Genomic DNA, 22,342 nt, shown 5'->3' with positions numbered 1-22,342 from the left:
CCAGGGCAGTTCGTAAGTACGGCAAGCACATGTTCTCACACAATACGAAGTTCTGCTGCGTCAAGCAGCCGCCTGGCGGTCAGAAGGATGCCTACTACGCCCTCCATCACATGCGGGCGATCGTAAGGGACCATCATCAACTTCTGCTACCAGATAATCTCAAAGATTGGGCCGCGAGCTTGTCGGCAGTCCAGGACGCGGACCTCAGACAAGAATTCTTTCGCATCCAGTCGGAGTTTGCGGACATCATCCATCAAGATGTCCTTCATACCTCGGGGCAGTTCTTCCTCAGATATCAATCGTCCAAAAGTGAGATAGATGAAATGCTACAAATGCAGGGTGACAACGACCGCGATTTCATGACCATCACGACAGACGGCGGCTTCATCCACGTTCCTGTCCGATGAGTCGAGTCGAAAGTAGTGATGTGTAGTTCTGAAACATTGATTGGCTCATGTTGTAATTATACTTTAATGAATTCGTATGTCTCTTTGGTTTGGACAGTCGTTCAACTTAGATGTAATCGATGCTATTTATTAGTAGGACCATGAACCGTGCTATTAATGTCTTGCTTTTCTCTTCCGATCCTTTTGTTGCATACTTACATATTGCTTATGTATTGTCTGTTGTTTGGCTTGTGCATAGAGATGCCATCGTATGTCGTGTACAAGGGTAAGGTTCCCGGAGTCTACGACGACTGGGAGGAGTGTCGGAGACAGGTTCACCGTTTCAGCGGTAACAGTTACAAAGGGTACACCACTAGGGCGGAGGCCGAATGTAGATACGCCCGCTATCTAGAGGGAGAGAGGAGGGAGCGTTGGAGGAACCGGATGAAGACCAGTTTGATCGCGATGATGCTCATCGTGATGACCACAGCTCTCTTCTATGTGATGGTAGTTTAGATGATCGATATCGACTTGTAATGTGAAGGCAAACTCGATACTCGCGGTCTTGAGACTTGTAATGTTTTATCTTTGTTCGGTCTTTTGAATTCGGAGACTAATATGATGAATTGTATTCGGAGACTAATCTTCTATTGTATTCGATGAATCTGATGTTGCTGTGTGCTGCTGTCTATATTCTGTCCAATAATATATTTTGTAACCTGTGCAAAAATCAGAAAAGCAAAAAAAAAACCTAATATTCATACTAATGGCGCACCACACAAGACACTAATGGCGCACTGTGATCATCACACTAATGGCGCATTAACTGTTGGTGCGCCATTAGAATGGCAAAGCACATGGGTACATATGGACCCTGGGAGGCATTCTAATGGCGCACTTCAGGCTATACTAATGGCGCACTACGTGGTGCGCCATTAGAACACCAGATACTAATGGCGCACCGGTGGTGCGCCATTAGAATTTAATTCTAATGGCGTGATGCCAGTGGCGCACCGGTAGTGCGCCATTAGAAGGCAAATTCGGTGCGCCACTAGCATGCCTTTTCCTAGTAGTGCTATGACCAGCCTAAGAGCATGGTTAATAGTATAGCCAGCTGATGGCCTTAAGAAACTGCCATGTCATGTATAGCCATCATTTATAGTCACTCATATAATATTGTGGGCTACAAGGTTGGCTATAACATCACTTAGTACTTTTTTCAACCTTCTCTCTTTCTCTTTCTTAACATTTATTCTATTTGTCTAGGTATCCACATATAGCTAGGCTATTGCACGAGGCTGAGTATCATAGGTAGTATCATGCATGCCAACTAGGCAAATTTGCTAAGGTAGCATAGAATTAAATGAAGAAAGAGAGGGTTGAGTATCATATCATGATACCGTATCATATTAAATGGTGTGCTACTATGTGTCATGCATGGCAATAAATGAAGTTAGCTATGATACTAACTTATGATACTATGCACTATGGATGTTGTATCATACACTAGTATAATATACACGATACTAGTATATGATACTCGCCGTTATACGACCAGCCTGAGAGCCCACTCCCCATAATTTTCCTCGTCATCATCTGAGTACAAGAAGATCTCACACACATCATCATTAGGCATGTATTCGCCTTGATAGACAACGTGCGCAGAAGGAGTAGAGGCGACTGGGGACGCACCACGTCGTGGGCACTCCGTGCGTGCTCGTGTGCGTGTAGCGTGCGTCCTTTTCCATCGGTGCTAGCTCTAAGGCCGAGACTGCGGTTGTCTTCGTCTCCGACTACTAATTGAGCAACAACGGCAAAGAGGCGCTGCAAGAGATGCGTAGGCACTATTATGTGTGAGCTTCGCCGTAGCATGACGAACCGGACGTCGCCGCAGATGGCGCTCGCCTCCATGCAGCTGAGTGTGTGCGCATGCATGTGTTATTCACGTCCATTCTGTGGCCGAGTGTGTGTGCATGCATGTGTTGTGTACGTGCGTTGTGTGCTCCATGTTGTGCGTTCATATGCATGACTTGGATCGGCATGAGTTAGTGCGTTCGCGTGTGTACTTGCGTGGTTGCATGCGTCTTGTACATGCCTGGCTTCTTGCATGGTTATCAATATAAACTAGTATAAAACATCTTCAATATAGCATCCTGATGTATCATCTCTAGTGGTTAGCGAAGAGTTCATGTTCTTTTACTTATTTATAGGTGGGCAGGCGGCAAAAAACAGGGAAAACTATAACATCCCAAATTTTCAATTTGGAATGTTATAAATAGCTCATTCATGCATATCATATTTTATTGCATTTTTTCGATCCTAGAAAATCCTAAGCAACTCAAGGACCCACGGTGAGAGTTGGGGATTTCATGATTTTCATATTTGAATTTTTTCAAATATCGAAACAAGGATCATTTTGGTTTAAATTATTTTTCCCTTCAAAAATATTTCATATTAAAAATATATGAGACGAGATAATATGACTTTGTAACGCCCCGTATGTAAATTTCCATATTTGTATTCCAACTCTTGCCATTTCCGGCACTAAGTTATGATATTTCCTCGTTGTCGGGTTTTGATCTTCGTGTTGTTTTGCCTTTGTCTTGCATCTCATATCATGTCATCATGTGCATTGCATTTGCATACGTGTTCGTCTCATGCATTCGAGCATTTTCCCCATTGTCCGTTTTGCTTTCCGGCGCTCCTATGTCCTCCAGTGTCCCTTTATACCTCTTTTCATGTGCGGTGTTAAACGTTTTCGGATTGGACCGAGACTTGCCAAGCAGCCTTGATTTACTACCGGTAGACCGCCTATCAAGTTTCGTGCCATTTGGACTTCGTTTGATACTCCAACGGTTAACCGAGGGACCGAGAAGGCCTCGTGTGTGTTGCAGCCCAACACCCCTCCAAAGTGGCCCAAAACCCACCAAAACCCCTTCCATCATCTAGGTCGTTCGATCACGATCGCGTGGCCGAAAACCGTGCTCAATTTGGAGTCTCCTAGCTCCTCCTACCTATAAAAAGGCCTCTCCCCCCGAAATCCCGGGTCTCTTCCACCCCTAACCCTAGATCCCTCCTCCTACCTATAACACGCCCGGGCGCGCCGCACACAACCGCCGCACCAGTCGCTACCCGCCACCTGTCCCATGGCCGCCGCACCACCGCCAGGCCAGCGGCCGGCCCGCGCCTCGCCGCTCCGGGCCACGCTCCTCCACCGCCCTAGACGCGCCGTCCGTCGCCCGCGACCGCATCTCCGCCGCCCGATCGCCGCCTCCGCCACCCCGTTCGCCCCGCTCGCTCGCTGGAGCTCATCGCCGGCCAGCAGCCGCGCCGCCCGGCCTCCACCGCCGCCCTCACTGCACCAGCCCCGACCTCCGCCGCCGTCCGGCGCCTCCTCGTGGTTGGCGCGCCTCGGGTCCGCCTCCTCCTGTCTTCCCCGCGCCTAACCACCTCGCCGGAGCAAGTCAACCCTCGCCGGAGTTGCCTCGGTTCGTGTGCCGGACAAACCCTAGATCTGGAGAGGTTGTTTTTCCCCTAGTCTCAGATAATTTTAGCGTTTTTCATCATATCATAAATCTACAACCGTGGCTCCATTTCGGGCGTGTAGCATATCAATTTGTTCATCTCGACGAGTACTTCATTTCATCTCATTGCAACATGTTCATTTGAGCTCATCTTGATGTCCTAAATGCTATTGAAAGTGTGCTAGTTTATATTAGTTTCAGATCCTTATCAGGATTTGGACATTTGTCATTTTTGCCATGATTAATATGTGCCTCCTATGAACTTGAGCCCTACATGTGTTTTTAAGTATGCCATGCCATCTTTACAGGGGTGTATGCCATGTATTTTTGTGATGTTTGTGGTGACTAGCACAAGCATGCAAAGTAGCCCTCGTAATGTTGCTGATTTCAGGGACTTAGAATTCTTCTAAGTCTTTGCCCTGTTAATTTTTTTATGACATGTCTTCATGTTGCTACAGAGGGATCCATGCCTCTTGTGAGCATGATCCGTAAGGATGTTTTGTAGATATTGTGGTGCTCTATCCATACATGTCTTTGTTTGCAATTATGGAGCAACCTAGCTTGAGTCAATCGAGCTCTACTTTTGCTATCAAATGTTCCTGGCAGAATGTTTACATGTTAAGCATTTTTGCCGAGGTTGTTGTAGTTGATCCATGCATGCTATTTTGTTGTTCTTGACATGTTTAGCTTCTATGCCATGTCTACTTGCTGGGTGTACGCTTAGTTTTTCGTGCAATGCCTTGTGATGAGTCCATCGAGCTCGTAAACATGCCTACTTAATATTTGTTTTGCCATGTTCCAGTTTTCTACCAAGTCTGAATCTGTTAACGATAATTGCTATGTTCACATGGTTGCCATTGTATTTTCTGATCCCTTTTGTCTTATGGTCACTAAGGGACTTTTGTTCTATGCTTTGAGTAGCTTCATTCAATGCCTTGATTTGCCATGATATGTTCTTGTAGCATGTTATTATTTTGCTCTAAACATTGCTTCCTGGTGTTAACTTCCTGCCATGTTGTTATTTTCAGTTAGTCTGTAACCTGTTATCTTTTGCACTTTTGCCATGCTTGTTTGAACCTGCTATTGAGTGAATTAACCGTAGCTCAGTGTTCATCTTTTGTCAAGCATCTTGAGTAGATCCCTGCCATGTATTTTGTTGCTATATTAGAGTGCAGTAGCTTGTTGTTCTTGATGCAGTTCGATGGCCTCGTGCTATTAATCGCAGATCGGTGCCATATTTGTTTTGTTTGTCATTTGCAAACCGTGCATCCGATTCCGGTGATCTTTATATTGATTTCGACCGAAATCAACTCCTCTTTCTAGTGGCACTATTGGTTTTCCAAGTTGATGCCAGGTTCAATCTTTCCTTTCCGAAACATGCATATGCATCACATATCACATCCCGCATATCATGACATGTTTTGCATCATTTTGTTTGTGCATTGCACGTGGTTGATTGTGTCTCCCTTTGCTTGTTTTATTGCTTTTGGGTAGAGCCAGGAGACGAGTACGTGATCGAGGAGCCCGTTGAGTATGCTTACGAGGATCAAGCTAACGTCAACTCGGAGAACTTTGCAGGCAAGATGACCATACCCTCGAAATCACTTCTATCTTTGCTTGCTTGATGCTCACTCTTTTGCTATGCCTGTGCTACAATACCTACCACTTGCTTATCAAGTCTCCCATATTGCCATGTCAAACCTCTAACCCACCTTGTCCTAGCAAACCGCTGTTTGGCTATGTTACCGCTTTGCTCAGCCCCTCTTATAGCGTTGCTAGTTGCAGGTGAAGATTGGAGTTTATTCCTTGTTGGAACATGTTTATTGTTGGGATATCACTATCATATCTTGTCTACTTTAATGCATATATACACTTGGTAAAGGGTGGAAGGCTCGGCCTTATGCCTGGTGTTTTGTTCCACTCTTGTCGCCCTAGTTTCCGTCATACCAGTGTTATGTTCCTTGATTTTGCGTTCCTTACACGGTTGGATTATAATGGGAACCCCTTGACAGTTCTCCTTGAATAAAACTCTTCAAGTAATGCCCAACATTGGTTTCACCATTCGCCTCCTAGCCTTTTCCCTTGGGTTTCCTAGACTCAAGGGTCATCTTTATTTTAAACCCCCGAGCCAGTGCTCCTCTGAGTGTTGGTCCAAACTGAGCTGCCTGCGGGGCCACCTCGGCGAAACTTGAGGGTTGGTTTACTCATTGCTAGTCTCATCCATTGTGCCTTGAGAGCGAGATATGTGCATCTCCTATCGGGATTTGTCGGCACATTCGGGTGGCTCTGCTGGTTTAGTTTTACCATTGTCGAGATGTCTTGTAACTGGGATTCCGAGTCTGATCGGATTGTCTTGGGAGAAGGAATATCCTTCGTTGACCATGAGAGCTTGTGATGGGCTAAGTTGGGACACCCCTGTAGGGATTTGAACTTTCTAAAGCCTTGCCCGCGGTTATGGGCAGATGGGAATTTGTTAATGTACGGTTGTAGATAACCTTAATCTTAACTTAATTAAAATGAATCAACAGAGTGTGTGGCCGTGATGGTCTCTTTTCGGCGGAGTCCGGGAAGAGAACACAGTCTCGTGTTATGCTGGAACGTAGGTTGTTCTAGGATCACTTCTTGATCATAGTTCATTGATCATGGCTTTGCCTTCTCTTCTTGCTCTCATTTGCGTATGTTAGCCACTATATATGCTAGTGCTTGCTGCAGCTCCACCTCATACCTTTTCCTTACCTATAAGCTTAAATAGTCTTGATCGCGAGGGTGTGAGATTGCTGAGTCCCCGTGACTCACAGATTCCTTCAAAACCGGATGCAGGGACCGATGATACTGCTCCAGGAGATTTGACTGAGCTCAAGCGGGAGTTTCATGAGGACTCAGGACGATACTATGTTTCCTTTCCAGACGATCAGTAGTGGTGCCTAGTTGGGGCGATCGGGCACTTTGTTGCATTTGGGTTTGTTCTTTATTTTGGTTCCGTAGTCGGACCTTGATTGTATCTGGATGAATGTAATGATATTTATGTTATTGTGTGACGTGGCGAGTGTAAGCCAACTATGTACCTCTTTTCCTTATTCATTACATGGGTTGTGTGAAGATTACCCCACATGCGACATTGCTTACAATGCGGTTATGCCTCTAAGTCGTGCTTCGACACGTGGGAGATATAGCCGCATTGTGGGCGTTACAGACTTCTCCAAAATAAAAGAAATACTGGAGGAGAAGTGTTAAAATCAAATAAATAATTTTATTTGGATTTTATTGCTATTTTATTTTGAATTAGGAAAAATATGTGTTTTTTCAAAATTGCAGTAGAGGCCCAAATAAATGTTCACTTTGTCTGCAATATTATTAGAGGACCGTGAAAATTTATTTCAGGATTTTTGGACTCCGTTTAGTACTTCTTTAGTTAGTTTTTCCGCGTCAGGATTATTTAAAAAAGTCAACCGACTTATCGGGCCATGCCCGAGCCGGACTCGTCCGAGCTCAGGCTTTATAAGCCCAAGCACGAGGTGCCCCGAGGCCCAGCCGCCGCCGCCCCAAACCCTAACCCTAGCGCTGCCCAGCTGCCGTTGGCGCACACGCCGCCCATCGCCTCGCCGGCGCCTCGCGTTATTTTCTTCGCTGGTTATTGTCGGTTTTGTTTTCGGTAAAAACTATAGATCGGTTTTATTTTTAGATCGATTTTCGTTTGATTTAATTAAATAGCGGACGTTCGTCCGAACATTTGTTTTAACAAACGATGTTTGTCAGTTAGCCGTAGACAGCGAACATTCGTTCATTTGTCTCGTTTTATTTTCCAGTGTTTTTCCGCGATTATTTTCGATCACGATTTCTGCCCTCATCTTCGTTTTAGTTTATCTTTTCGCTCGTTTATCCAAATCAGGTGAAACAAGCGCCTAGATCTTCATCTTGAAGCCATCTTTCTGTTTAACCAACTTGAAGAAGACTTTGGTACAGTAAAATTTGACTTTAGTCTAGATTAGTAAATGGATCTTGTTTCTTTCGTAGTTTGAGTTTCATTGCTCTGTTTGATTTGATTCTTTTTGCAAACCGGATTTCTTCAGTTGAACTTTCTGGTTATAACTTCTTATTTGAGTTTTACCCGTGCATATTTGCTTGCGTGCTTATGTATTCTATTGTTAGTTTGCGATTGAATTCCCGGAGTGCGAAGCATGCTACTACGAGCCACTAGGTTTTGCGGATCGTCAGCAAGGGAAGTAGCACATTGATCACACTGTTTTCATACGTAGTTTTTATGCATTAGTTACAATCCCCAAACACTACATGATTAGGATGTGTTTAACTTGTGGGTATTGGGAAGTAGAGGATGAGGTAGAACCTATTACCTGTTTTATTATCAAAACCCTTGGGAGTTAGTTCTACGTTATGCTCATAGTGCTATGCTATGCTCGTAGACGTGGATTGGGCTTGAGTGTATCCATGACAGATGTGAGATTGTTTATTTAATGGTTTAACTTAAGGTGGCATGTTTAATACACATCTAGGTGGATTGTTGGTTTAAGGCACCTGGGGTTATACTAGTGTTGTCCTAGGAGATCCCGGGGTTATACCGTGTGATCCTCCTATGGTCCGCCACCCAGGCTCAAAGGGACCATAAGATTATTAATGCTAGAAACTTCCGTGTGCAGCCACAAGCTATTATGGGCTCTAGCATACTTGACTATGTCGCATGACCTCTTCCAGTGGTAGCCTAGCAGATGATGGGGATGTAGGTTGGTACTGTCTACCCAGGGTTAGAGTTAATGCTTCTGAAAGACTGTGACTCGGTTATCCATTTCTCAAACACCATGTTGTGCGAGAAATCCAACGGAGGAGATCGAGTCTAGTGGGGAAAAGTGCGCAAACCTCTGCAGAGTGTACAAACTAATCATGGTTAGCCGTGTCCCCGGTTATGGACAACTTGAGTATCTGGTACTTGAATTATTGGTTTGATCTCATCACTCTAAATTATTTTGTGGGGTTGTTAATGTACACTTTTTAATTGGGTTTGAGATGGGGGTACCATTCTCAATGTTTCAACCACAATGATAGTTAAGTAAAATATATTCCTTTGTTGTAGGGAAAATTTGGCTTTTCGCAAAAAACATTATAACCATAGAGCCTCCACCAGCCATATATACATATAGTGATAGCATTTATCTATTCATTGCTCTACTATGTTATATTGCTAGCATATTCCATGTGTTGACCCGTTTTCGGGCTGCAACATATCATGTTGCAGACTTTTCACATGAGGAGTAATGTGTGCTAGGTCGTTTGTCATGCACTCAGCTATGCCGTTGGAGTTGATGGACTCACTTTATCTTCCAAGCCTTCCGCAGTTATCTTATTTAGATGGCCTTAAGCTGTATTTATTGTAATACCTGTTCAAGAATTCATCCGATTAACTAGTTAACTTGCCGATTAATCCCTACTCATAGGGTCACCGAGTAGCGGATAAAACGAATAATCATCCGATTAATTGATTAAATGGCCGATTAACGTGCCGATTAGCCGATTAATCCCCTACTCGCTAGCCAACTGAGCATCTCTGTTATAAATCCTTCGAGTATTGTGTGTGTCAGCATTACCGATCCAGGGATGACACTGAACACAGAGATTTGACCATCTAAGGTCGGATCGCTAGAATATGGGATTAGAGCACACGCTGAATGTAGGACACGACCACTATGATGAGCCATAGGTCACTCTTCTCTACTCATTTCTGACTGCTATCCATTTCCTACCCTTTAGGATGGCAGACTCAAGGAACAAGTTTGCACAACCAGATGAAGACACACCTTTTGGACAACACTTGAAGGAAGTCACTAGCTACCTGAACATCGGAATACCAAGCTTCACCGGGACCTACACCGCCACTTTACCAGAAGAGGAGCGTTGGATGATTCGAGTTCAACTTCTAGGAAGGACATGCACACCAGTCACTGAGCCCATAGAGTTTTCCTTTGATGCACCCACCTGGAGTCTAGGAAAGAGCATGGCAGCCCACATTGCTATGGGACGAATTGGAGAAGTCTACAAACAAGAGCTGAAGGACACTATCTACCAAATATGTGGGCACCGAGATGAGTAGTGGGAGATGATCAGCACCAGAAAGGACAGGTCCATTGCAGCTTTCATCCAGGAGTTAAACCAACACATCTGTCGACAAGAGAACCAGATGTGCGCAAGCATGATAGATTTTAAGAAGGTGATGAACAGGAACATGGAGCTAGAAGAGGAACTCAATTCTACATGGGATGGATATGAGGAGGATATCTCAATACTAGTGGAGATGAATGACGACCTGACAAGGAAGCTAGAAGTATTCATGGGAGACCCCGCGCCAGGAGGAGAAGACGACGACAAACCCAAGGAAATTCGTTCTGAAGACTACATCATCATCGACGACACTGACTGCGACCCTGACAATAGTGATGACGATTATGAAGACGAAGCTGGAGCAGATATCATGGAGTCTTCCACCGATCAAAATTTCTAGATGACCACCATAAGGTTATTAGTATCCCCCATCTATATGGTAGTAGTCCGAGCACTTTTGTAATGACAGTTCTAGACCGATTGTATGCCCTTGCTTGAATTGTTTTGGTGTGATATGATTGTGTTTGACTCATGTGCATATGGGTAGTGTTTCCTCACTAGACCTCATTCTAATCTAATCTCTCCCCCTCTAAACCCATCAGATGCCTCCGAGACGTGACCCCGGATTTGCCTTCCCATCGGAGCTCACCTAGTTGATCCAGCAGCAGAATGCCTTGATGCAGCTATTAGTCCAGAACCAGGGCAACAACAACAACAACAACAACCCGCCACCAGCACCTCCAGTTGACAACTTAGCCCATTTTCTGAGGCTGCAGCCGCCGGTGTTTTCTAGTAGCATCGAGCCAATAGTTGCGGATGACTGGCTATGCAGGATTGGAAGGGAGTTGACCACCACAGGTTGCACAAATGTAGAGAAGGTGCATTTTGCCGCACATCAGTTGGATGGACCAGCAGCCTCATGGTGGGAGAATTACACATCCACTTTCCCTATAGCCAATATCACATGGGATCAGTTTCAGCAAGCATTCCACACTGCACATGTCTCAACTAACTATGAACATGAAGAAGCGTGAGTTTCGCAACTTACGCCAGGGAAACCGTACCGTGGCTCAGTACATAGATGAGTTTAGTAAGTTAGCTCGCTATGCCCCTGATGATGTGGCCACAGATGCCGTGAAGCAGGAGAAGTTTATGGAAGGGTTGAATGATGAGATGAGCATGTAGTTGATGGTAGGAACATTCGCTAACTACCAGGAGTTGGTAGACAGGGCCCTTATGATTGAAGGGAAGCAACAGCAGATTGAGAGCCGCAAAAGGAAGTATCGACAAGGGAAGTACAATTCAGGAGCCCAGCTGAAGCCTCGATTTACCCCGAACTCAGGAGGATATACCCATAACCATGGAGGACACACTCACAATAGACGAAGTACGCACCACAGTGGCCCCAAGAACAGAAACGGGAATGGAGCAGGAAGCAATCAGTACCGCTCTAACCCAGCCACCCCCGCCAAGAAGGATCAAAGTCACATTACCTGTTTCAAGTGTGGGAAGACTGGGCACTACGCTAATGATTATCTGGAGTTGAAGACCGGAAATGGAAATGGAAGCGCTGGGAAGAAGCCCAACCCTTTCAACAGGGGACAAGTGAAACCACGTGAACCTGGAGGAGGTTGAAGAGCAGCCAGATGCAGTTATCGGTAAGTTTTTGGTTAAGTCATTTACCGCTCTTGTTCTATTTGATACTGGTGCATCACATTCATACATTTCAAGGGGATTTGTGGACAAGTTTAAGTTACCCACCGTAGCTCTTAGGACACCCTTGTTAGTGAGCTCACCAGGTGCAGAGTATATGGCCAGTCGATGGTGCGATCGGATACCCTTAAACATTGGTAGCCATGTTTTCCCCTCAGACCTAATAATTTTGGAGTCACAAGGATTGGATGTGATACTGGGAATGGATTGGTTATCGAAGTATGGAGGAAATATTGACTGTGCTAGTAGGTCAATTCTACTCATCACCCCGGAGGGAAAAAGGATCAAGTATGTATCCAGGCATGCACCAAGGAGAACCTAAGTAAATTCTCTCTCAGCAGTTGTTCAGGAGGAAGTGCCTGTAGTGAAGGATTACCCAGACGTATTTCCAGAGGAGTTACCAGGCATTCCTGCAGATCGAGACATTGAGTTTTTGATAGAGTTATTGCCAGCTACCGGAACAATATCAAAGATACCATACCGGAAGCCCGCAAATTCTCTTGAGGAGATTAAGAAGCAGATTAAGGAGTTACTGGAGAAAGACTACATTCAATGAAGCTCGTCACCATGGGGAGCCCCAGTGCTCTTGGTTGAGAAGAAGGATGGATCATTAAGAATGGTTGTTTATTATCGTGCGTTGAATGAAGTGATGATCAAGAACAAGTACCCACTACCGATGATCAATGATCTATTTGACCAGCTACAAGGAGCTAAAGTATTCTCCAAGATCGATCTGCGTTCAGGATACCACCAGTTGAAGATCCGAGAACAAGATATACCTAAGACCGCCTTCACCACAAGGTATAGGCTATATGAGTATACGGTTATGTCATTTGGATTGACTAACGCACCTGCCTATTTTATGAGCATGATGAACAAGGTATTCATGGAGTTCTTGGATAAGTTTGTTGTGGTGTTCATTGATGATATTTCGGTATACTCGAAGAATGAAGAGAAACACAAGGAGCATTTGCGTTTAGTTCTCGAGAAGATCAGGGAACATCAGTTATATGCCAAGTTCAGCAAGTGTGAGTTTTGGTTGAAGGAAGTTGGATTTCTTGGACACGTTATATTAGGAGAAGGTATAGCAATGGATCCCACCAAGGTTCAGTCAGTCACTGAGTGGTTGGCACCCACCTCAGTTGGAGAGATCCGTAGTTTTCTTGGACTCGCGGGATACTATCAGAGATTCATTGAGAATTTTTCCAAGATTGCAAAGCCTATGACGGCGTTGTTGAAGAAAGATACTAAGTTCTAATGGACAGAACAATGTGAAGCAAGTTTCCAGGAGTTGAAGAAACGTTTGGTTATAGCCCCAGTGCTGATTTTGCCAGATATACGGAAGGATTTCAAAGTGTATTGCGATGCATCTCACTTAGGACTTGGAGGAGTACTTATGCAAGATGGAAGAGTTGTTTCATATGCCTCATGACAGCTTCGACCACATGAGTTGAATTATGCTACGCATGATTTGGAGTTAGCAGCCGTAGTGCATGCGCTCAAGACCTGGAGACATTTTCTTATTGGAAACCGTTGTGATGTGTACACGGATCATAAGAGTTTGATGTACATTTTCACGTAGAAGGAGCTGAACCTCAGGCAAGGGAAATGGTTGGAGCTCATAAAGGATTATGGTATGAAGTTGCACTATCATCCAGGTAAGGCCAATGTCGTAGCAGACGCCTTGAGCCAGAAGAGTTACGCCAATACCCTCGTAAGCGGAGGATTGCCAAAGGAGTTAGCCGAGGATCTCAGGGAGCTTCGTTTGGACATAGTCCCTAGAGGTTTTGTTGCAGCAATGGAGGTTTAGTCAACATTATTGGGAAAGATTCAAGAATATCAGAAAGATGGCAAAGAAATTGCCGAGATAAAGGAGAGAATGAGCAAAGGAAAAGCCAAACGTTTTTGGGAGGATGAGCACGACACCTTGTGGTTTGAGGACCATGTTTATGTACCCAATAATGCAGAGATCAGGAAGCTGATACTTCAGGAAGCTCATGACTCTCCCTACTCAATACAGCCCGGAAACACCAAGATGTATTTGTATTTGAAGGAGCGTTTCTGCTGGACTGGAATGAAGAAAGATATTGCCGAGTATGTGGCTGTATGTGATGTTTGTCAGAAAGTGAAGGCGAAACATCAGAAGCCAGCAGGATTACTGTAGCCTATGCTGATACCCGAATGGAAGTGGGACAAGCTTGGCATGGATTTCATCACCGGATTGCCCAGGACCCGATCGAGATATGATTCTCTTTGGGTAGTAGTGGATCATTTGACCAAAGTTTCTCACTTTATCCCAATGAAGACCACCTATACAAGTGCAAAGTTGGCCAAGATATATATGACCAGGGTCCTATGTCTGCACAGAGTTCTGAGGACCATCGTATTAGATAGAGGAAACACAGTTTACTTCAAAATTTTGGCACCAGCTGCACCAGACTTTGGGTACCAGGCTAGAGTTCAGTACAGCTTTTCACCCGCAGACAGATGGACAAACCGAGAGAGTCAATCAGATTCTAGAGGACATGTTGAGAGCTTGTGCACTAGATTATGGATCTAGTTGGGATGACAATTTACCCTATGCGGAGTTCTCATACAACAATAGCTACCAGGACAGTTTGAAGATGGCACCTTTCGAAGCATTGTATGGAAGGAGGTGCAGGACACCGTTGACGTGGGATGAAGTTGGAGACTGTCAGTTGTTTGGACCGGATTTGATTAAAGAGTCAGAAGAGAAGGTTAAGCTGATTTGGGACAGACTGAAGGTAGCTCGGTCCAGGAAGAAGAGTTGTGCAGACTTAAAATGCAAGGAGGTAGTCTATGTAATCGGAGACAGAGCTTATCTTCGTGTGACACCACTGCGAGGAGTTAAACGCTTTGGAGTAAAGGGAAAGTTAGCCCCGAGATTTGTAGGACCATACCGAGTTTTGGAACATATAGGAGAGGTGTCCTACAAGTTGGAGTTACTCGAAGGACTGTCAGGAGTTCATGATGTGTTTCATGTTTCCCAGTTAAAGAAGTGCCATGCTGAAATGGCCGATATCCCTCTGAGAGATACAGTGCCCCTGGAAGCAATTCAGTTGGATAGTGATCTGACCTATGAGGAGAAACCCGTCAAGATTCTCGAGTTTGCCAGCCGAGTTACACGCAGCAAGGTTATCAAGTTTTGCAAAGTTCAGTGGAGCCACCATACCAAGGATGAAGCCACCTGGGAACGAGAAGATGATCTACGGAAAGACCACCCACACCTATTTTCTAGCCAACCCGAATCTCGAGGGCGAGATTCATCTTAAGGGGGGTAGGTTTGTAACATCCCAAATTTTCATTTTGGAATGTTATAAATAGATCATTCATGCATATCATATTTTATTGCATTTTGCTTTTTGGTCCTATAAAATCCTAAGCAACTCAAGGACCCACGGAGTGAGTTGGGGATTTCACGATTTTCATATTTGAATTTTTTTTCAAATATCGAAACAAGGATCATTTTGGTTTTAATTATTTTTCCCTTCGAGAATATTTCATATTCAAAATATATGAGAGGAGATAATATGACTTCTCGAAAATAAAAAAATTGGAGGAAAAGTATTAAAATCAAATAAATAATTTTATTTGGATTTTATTGCTATTTTATTTTGAATTAGGAAAAATATGCGTTTTTCAAAATTGCATTAGAGGCCCAAATAAGTGTTCACTTTGTCCAAAATATTATTAGAGGACCCTGAAAATTTATTTCAGGATTTTTGGACTCTGTTTAGTATTTCTTTTGTTAGTTTTTCCGCATCAGGATTATTTAAAAAAAGTCAACCGACCTATCGGGTCGTGCCCGAGCCGGACTCGTCCGAGCTCACGCTTTATAAGCCCAAGCCCAAGGCGCCGCGAGACCCAGCCGCCGCAGCCCCAAACCCAAACCCTAGCACCGCCCAACCGCCACCGCCGCCGCTGCGCAAGCCACCCGCCGCCTTGCCGCCATCCACTGCCGGAGTTCGCGACGCCGGTTTTCTTTGCCGGTTATCGTCGGTTTTGTATTCGGTAAAAACACTAGATCTGTTTTATTTTTAGACCGGTTTTTGTTCGGTTTTCTTCGGTTTAGTTAAATAGCGGACATTTGTCCGAACATTAGTTTAACAAATGTTGTTCATCAGTTAGCCGCATACAGCGAACGTTCATTCGTTAGCCTGTTTGTCTTGTTTTATTTTCCAGGGTTTTTCTGTGATTATTTTCGATTCCAATTTCTGCCCTGATCTTCGTTTTAGTTTATCTTTTCGCTCATTTATCCAAATCAGGTGAAACAAGCGCCTAGATATTCGTCTCGAAGCCATCTTTCGGTTTAACCAACTTGAACAAGATTTTGGTACTGTAAACTTTGACTTTAGTCCAGACTAGTAAATGGATCTTGTTTCTTTCGTAGTTTGAGTTTCGTTGCTCCGTTTGATTTGATTCTTTTTGCAAACCGGAGTTCTTCAGTTGAACTTTCTGGTCATAATTTCTTATTTGAGTTTTACCCGTGCATATTTGCTTGAGTGCTTATGTGTGCTATTGTTTGTTTGCGATAGAATTCCCGGAGTGTGAAGCGTGATACTACGAGTCACTAGGTTTTGCGGACCGTCAGCAAGGCAAGTAACACATTGATCATACTCTTTTCATACCCAGTTTTTATGCATTAGTTACAATCCTCAAACACTGCATGATTAGGATGTGTTTAACTTGTGGGTATTGGGAAGTAGATGATGAGGTAGAACCTATTACCTCTTTTATTATCAAAACCCTTGGGAGTTACTTCTACGTTATGCTCATATTGCTATGATATGCTCGTAGACGTGGATTGGGTTTGAGTGTATCCATGACAGATGTGAGATTGTTTATTTAATGTTTGAACTTAAGGTGGCAACTTTAATACACATCTAGGTGGATTGTTGGTTTAGGGCACCTCGGTTATACGAGTGTTGTCCTAGGAGATCCTGGGGTTATAACGTGTGATCCTCCTATGCTCCTCCACCCAGGCTCAAAGGGATCATAAGATTATTCAAGCTAGAAACTTCCGTGTGCAGCCACAAGCTATTATGGGCTCTAGCATAGTTGAGTATGTCGCATGACCTCTTCTAGTGGTAGGCTAGCAGATGTAGGGGATGTAGGTTGGTACTGTCTACCCGGGGTTAGAGTTAATGCTTCTGAAAGACCGTGTCTCGGTCATCCGTTTCACAAACACCATGTAGTGTGAGAAATCCAATGGAGGAGATCGACTCTTGTGGGGAAAAGTGCGCAAACCTTTGTAGAGTGTACAAACTAATCATTGTTAGTCGTGTCCCCGGTTATGGACAACTTGAGTATTAGGTACTTGAATTATTGGTTTGATCTCATCACTCTAAATTAATTTGTTTGGTTGTTAATTTACACTTTTTAAATGGGATTGAGATGGGGGTACCATTCTCAATGCTTCAATCACAATGATAGTTAAATAGAATATATTCCTTTGTTGTAGGGGAAAATTGGCTTTTCGCAAAAAACATTATAACCATAGAGCCTCCACCAGCCATATATGCATATAGTGAAAGCATTTATCTGTTCATTGCTCTACTGTGTTATATTGCCAGCATATTCCATGTGCTGGCCCGTTTTCGGGGTGCAACATATCATGTTGTAGACTTTTCAGATGAGGAGTAAGGTGTGCTAGGTCGTTTGTCATGCACTCAGCTATGCGGCTGGAGTTGATGGACTCACTTTATCTTCGATGCCTTCCACTGTTATCTTATTTAGATCGCCTTAGGCCATATTTATTGTAATAAGTTCTCTTTTGAGACATTCGATGTAATAATTGTGTGATTGCTATTCTGTTATAAATCCTTCAAGTACTGTGTGTGTCAGCATTACTGATCCAGGGATGACACTGAACACAGAGATTTGACCGTCTGAGGTCGGATCGCTACAAAAATGAACAAGGTTCCTTGCAGACGCTCCACCGCGAGGTTCCTTGCTCCTTCTCGGTCGTCGGGAATCTATGTTCTTCAACTCTTTTGTATACGTGAGCTTTGTTCATCCTTTTGCCAACACACGAGACATCTAGCATCAAGGTGCACGTGTCATGCAAGAAAATGGAGATAATCAGATAAGCAGTGCGTAAGTGAGTCGTGCACTTTGATGGCACCTACTACTACTCAATATTTTTTCTCCTCGATGGCACGTGAATAGTGCACGTAGTCAACGTCGGAGCACGAGATGGGGGGGGGGGGGTAGCCATCACATGGTCAGCCATTTTTTGGAGATAGTACATACTAACTTTTGATGTGTACCGTCAACTCGCAGAACAACAAGAAGCTTGCTTGCTACGCCTTCTCCCTTTCCAACGCATGCGCGGTGGCTCGTAGCATGAGGAGAAACTTTTGCTTACAAGTGGTGGACGTGCTGCAGTTCATTTTGTGTCAGATTGCCAGAAGTACTACTGTAGTACAATCATTATTGTTCGACTTCCGGAAGAGGCGAAGAGCCAAGCGCAATGTCACCTACTAACCTTAGGCTAGGAATAGTTGGAGTAACATAAGTAGGGGTACCTCCTTTTTTTATTCTAGAAACAATCACACACGAATATTGGACGGTAGCGGCACAACAACGGAATCAAAAAATCGAAACCAACCAATGAACTACTACTACTCGTTCGCACAGTGTTCCTCGGCTCGCACCTCTTGCATCAAGGTGGTCGAGCTTGCAGTCATTCATCTGGTACACGTGGCATCTCATGTCTGGACAGAAGGTGATGTACACCGTCAAGGTCCACGGTCAAGGGGGTCAGGGCGGACGCGACCTCTCACTGCGTCCGCCATTTGAAGCGGCGTGCCGGCCCAGGGCGCCGCCCGCTTTACTGCCAGCTGTACCCGCCTCCTCGCCACATTCAAAAACCTACATTTAAAACCGTGTGAAATGCAAGAAACCAACTACGGCCACACACGTCCGTTCAGGAGCAGCGCGCAGGCCAAGCTCCTGCTTCTACCATTTTGTCCACTCTTTCGGCAGCATCCGACGAGCAAGAAGAGCAGTTCTCCCGCATAAAAGCCGTCTGCATGGCCTGCCGAGCCCGGCAGTTACGAGCGAGGCAACTCACTTCTCCACCTACCTCGCCTAGCCCGTCGGAGGCAGTTGCCGCACTAAGCCTGCGCGTGGTTCCGCAGCTCTCCTCTCCAATACAGCTCGAGGAAGAGTGCCGACTTCCTCCATGCCAACTTGTTGGGGAGCACGGCGGCACGAGCATTGTCGCTGCTCTCGATGCCGCCAGGTCGTACATTGGCTCTAGTGTCTGTGACTACGCCATCCGCCATTGATGCGCTCGAAGCCGTGACATGTAGGTAGAGAAAGAAGTCACCGCAGATGTCGACGAGGTGATGTGGCTATGCGGATGTCGACGAGGTGATGGGCAGCACGTCCCTGCCCGCCGCCATCATTGAGGAGAAGTAGAACACGGGAGGCCGCCGCCGATTGTATCCCATGAAGGCCACCGCCGAGGCGACATTGGCGAATACAACCGGTGTCTTGCATGATTCTTCTTCTGCCGAATCTTGGAGGAGGACAAAGAGATCGGGCAGTAACCATTTAGATTTGGTATGTTAATTCTACCAAGTTGGTTGTAATGGGTGTATTATAAGTAGTATCATGCTTGCCAACTAGTAGTAGGCAAATTTGATGAGGTGGCACAGAATTAAATGAAGAAAGAGAGAGTTGAGAATCATATTATGATACGGTATGGAATTAAGACCTCTTCCAATGCAAATGTGCTTAGATGAGGTGCTAAGTGCATTAAATGGCTTAGCAACTCAAGTCTCCAATGCATAGTACTAGGTTCTTAGTTTGTTGTTGCTAAGCTTGCTTCATTTAATTAGCTATAGACCCAAAACTTCCTCAAAAATTTATGTTTACCATTGTATTAATTGCAATGCATGCATGCATAAAGTACATGCGTTGGTAAATTTTCTCTTAATACTTGCATGCAATTATTTAACGCACCTTGAAATCTAAACATGTGATGGGAACAACCAAATTGATCCTTATAAAATGAAAAAACTAGGATTTTGAGATAAGCCCTATAATTCAGAAAGGAGGGAGTAGTAACATAGACTAGTGTCATATGCATGAAACTACTACTCCCTCCATTCCTAAATATAAGTCTTTCTAGAGATTTCACTATGGACTACATACGGATGTATATAGACATAGTTTAGAGTGTAGGTTCACTCATTTTGCTCCCTATGTAGTCTCTTATTGCAATATCTAAAAAGATTTATCTTTATGAACAGAGGGAGTAGTGAGTATGGGAGCACATGACATTTCCCCGTCCGGACCGATCCCAAGTTGGCTTCTCACCTTCTTGGCCCAACAAAAACCCCTACCCCCTCTCGTGCGCGCTTCCCACCCGGCGCCAGCCGAGCCTGCCGCTCCACATTGATGGCAAAGTCAGGGCGACGTGACCTCTCACTTCTTCCACCGTTGAAGTAGTGCGCTGACCGAGGGAACCGCCTGCTGCATGCCCGGCATTTCAGACTACACAGTGGAGAGTAACTTTAGATCAAGTACTATAATTAGATGACATAAGGATTTAAATATAGTATTTGTGCTTAGTTGAAGGAGAGACAAGAGGAGAGAGAAGAGAAGCAGGTTGTAAACTTCTAGCCGGTTGTAGCAGGAGCTCCAACATACTCTGTGAGACAAAAGGTGGGGCCATTATTAATGATATAGTATTATACTAAATGGACTAACTATTGTACTAGCAGGCTATTAGGTTGGTTCTAGATGATGTGTCAACTTCATATAGTTGGATGTTGGCTATACTATTAACCATGCTCTAAGTGTTGTGTCAGTGGGACTAAAGTTTAGTCCCATACTGCTAGGTGAGTGTGAGTTGCACCAGTTTATAATGTGATCTATTCTAGCATTTGCATGAGCATGATAATAGGAAACCCACACGTGCGCTCTTCGGGAATGAGCCTGTCCAAGGACAAAATCTATCCACGTGGTCTATATTTTTGTTGGTCGGAAAATTTATTAAGTCATTAATTAAGAATTAAGGGACGCCTTAATTACTCAGCCGTTTCTGATTCTTTTGGATAGTGAGGCTATTACTGACTTGGATGTGGGGTTTGGGCCAAAGTCCTACTATTATACTTGGTCTTAACTCGCATGACCTACCTGACAAGATCTTCCCTAGCCACCGCTGTATCATATGATTTCGCACTGTTCCAGATCTTAGCGCCGCCACGCAATTCTTCTCTAGCCCTCCTTCCGGCATGCACCGTGAGAAGGGACAACAGTCCTCTGAACCCCGCCTTTCGTGATCTTGTACAGGAGAGGGGCAATCAGGTTTTTGTGGAGCACACTCCTGTGACTGCTGCTAGCGACGATTTCCTCGACGACAGCCTTCTTCCCCGACCTCGATAACCTCTTCATCAACGACATGAGTGACAACATCAACCACATCGGATCTTCTCCCACTGTACAATATGTGATTATGTCCTCCTGGTTTAGTCCGCATCATTACTTTGATCTTTGCAATTATTGTCATTATCTATTTACTGTTGATTCGGATTAAATCTCATAGTATATTGCTCATATATTCAACAATCCAATCCAAAAACCTGATTATAGGCAATTTACTCTGAGTGGTTTTGTTGCACTTTTGAAGCTGCCTACTTTTAAGGGGTGCAATATAAAAGGTGGCGCACAAGAGCAGTATATTGGTTTCAGATCATGTACTGCTATGACGCCACTAAGGGTAAGCCTGAGGGCGATCTTAATCCTACACAGCAGGAAGCTTTTGAGAACATGGATACCCTATTCAAAGCCGCCCTGCTGAGTGTTCTTGACGATTCCATTGTGGATTCATATATGTCGTTTGACAGCTGAAAATACATGTGGGCTGTGCTCGAGGCCACGTTTGGGGCCTCGGGCGCTCGCAACGAGTTGTACGTCATGGAGCAATACTGTGACTATAAGATGACTGATGAGCACTCTGTTGTTCAGCAGACTCATGAGATAAAGTCACTCTCTAAGGAACTTCAGTACTTTCAGTGTGTCTTGCTGGACAAATTTGTTGTTGCGACCATCATTGCCAAGCTTCCACCTTCGTGGAACGATTTTGCAACTTCTCTGAAAAACAAGAGACATGTGTTTTCTGTTTCGGATCTCATTAGCATTCTTGAATTTAAAGAGAAGGCGAGAGCAAAAGACACACGTTCTCGGGTCGCTGAGGGAGCTTCTAGTGCCCACATGGTACACGAGAAGAACTTCCAGCCCAACCAGCCCCAAATTAACAAGAACAAATCTCAGGAGAAAGGCAAGTTTGATGCAAAGAACAAGCCGTAACATTCTACCAACTTCAAGAAGAATTCTCATAACGGGAAGGGATACAAACCTCAATTTTGGTAGCACTGCACAAAATTTATATGGCTGCATCTACCTGCTGTCAGCTAACCTCATGGTGCTACATTTGTAACTAGGTACAATGACCACCGCAAGATGAAATAAGCCTATTCGTATGTTGACTTGCTAATTGCAGTGCAGAATGATCCTGTCATGTGTGGAGTACCAAACAAGCAGTGCAGCCAAAGGTGGAAATCAACCAATGACTTA

This window comes from Triticum aestivum, chromosome 5A (genome assembly GCF_018294505.1).
Source record: "Triticum aestivum cultivar Chinese Spring chromosome 5A, IWGSC CS RefSeq v2.1, whole genome shotgun sequence".
NCBI classification, from domain to species: domain Eukaryota; kingdom Viridiplantae; phylum Streptophyta; class Magnoliopsida; order Poales; family Poaceae; genus Triticum; species Triticum aestivum.
The sequence above is the reverse complement of the archived record's forward strand: the minus strand, read 5'-3'. Positions refer to the sequence as shown.